This window comes from Tupaia chinensis, unplaced genomic scaffold (assembly GCF_000334495.1).
Source record: "Tupaia chinensis unplaced genomic scaffold, TupChi_1.0 Scaffold000113_1, whole genome shotgun sequence".
Lineage (NCBI taxonomy): Eukaryota > Metazoa > Chordata > Mammalia > Scandentia > Tupaiidae > Tupaia > Tupaia belangeri.
Genome location: NW_006159577.1, coordinates 3,077,865 through 3,079,181, shown reverse-complemented (window position 1 = coordinate 3,079,181; position 1,317 = coordinate 3,077,865). Strand labels below are relative to the sequence as shown.

The window sequence follows — 1,317 nt, the reverse complement described above, 5'->3', positions numbered from 1 at the left end:
CACACAGCAGTCAGTGACAGGGCTGGCTCCCTGGCCCAGCAGAGGTTCAGGCATCATCAGCTCTAGTCATCAAATAAAAGGCACACCTGTGACCCACTATGGACAGCCCTGTCTCCCCATCCCCAGAGACAATATCCATGATGAATGAACTAGGCTTGCTTCACCCACAAGCTGGCTCCCTGCAGCCATGCAGTGCCCAAGAGACACAAAGACATGGCTGGGTTTTCTTCTGAGGATGCCCAGAGCCTTACTCTCTTGGGGAGCTAAGCTTTGGAGGGAAGAGTGGACCTGCAGCCCCATTTCCAGCTCACCTATGCTCTGGCAGGGAGAGCACAGCAAACCACCTCACCTCACTAGCTGTTTCTCTATGCAAGAGGTACAGAGAAAAAACTCTTCCTGAGAGTCCTTCCTGACAGTCTTTCAAGAGTTTGGAGAAGAACAACTTGTTTGGTAAAAATGACACTATTAAAAGACATTTTTATTTCCATGCTATTTTGAGCAGGATCATATATATATACTGTATTTTTTATACTGTATGTCTTTGTATATCAATCAAGAGGTCAACCTAGGGAGTTTATAAAATGAAGTGTCATGTTCTGGGAAGGCTGATTTTGCAACATCTTCTGTGTCTTGTGGGGGAGGCAAGGTCAGAATAGACAATAGTGTGGAGGTGCCAAGAGAAATTCTGGGCGAATCCCCAGGCCTCAGTTTCGCCCTAGGCCCCTAAGGGTGTGCAGATGCCCTCAGGCGGCCTTCTTGCCAACACTGGGTGGCCACCCTAATCCTTCCTTCCAGACATTCCTTAATACTGAGGAAGTGCAGATACGCAAACGCTGAGGGCACTGCAGTGCCCAGGACGCGAGCAAGCCCTTCTGCTCAGCTTCACGGTAAGACAGCCACATCCCTTCGCGGGGCTTCCCTGAGCCTCAACTTCATTCCTGAACATTCCGAAAAATGAACTTAGCCAAGGTGGGCGAAAGAGCCCAGTTGTCACAGCGACTCCGTGCCTGCCAGGAAACCAAAGGAGGGCCCCAGAGGAGCTGGTCCCAGCCCCTGGCCTTGCCTTGCCGCCTCGTTAGCAAAGCTCCCTACGCTAGGCGCCGACGTCCAGCGGCCACTGCCAGCAGCCGGCAACTGAGTTCCAGCCTTCTGCGTCTGCACCCGCCGCTCCAGCCGTGTTAGCCGATTCCGGACCCAGGGTGGGCAGGCAATGTGGGCATCTGGACTGCGACGGGGCGGTCAAGCAGCCGTGCCCAAACCCAGGCGGCTCCGAATTTTAAACACGCACACATACTGGCGGACGCCGGCCAATCCGCT

General features: G+C 53.5%; 1 protein-coding gene across 4 annotated transcripts in view; it reads right to left on the bottom strand.

Moving 5' to 3' along the window:
- Positions 1-1,317, bottom strand: part of CHST15 (carbohydrate sulfotransferase 15) — a 99,257-nt gene that overhangs the window by 94,809 nt on the left and 3,131 nt on the right. The gene's annotated exons all lie outside the window — the stretch shown is intronic.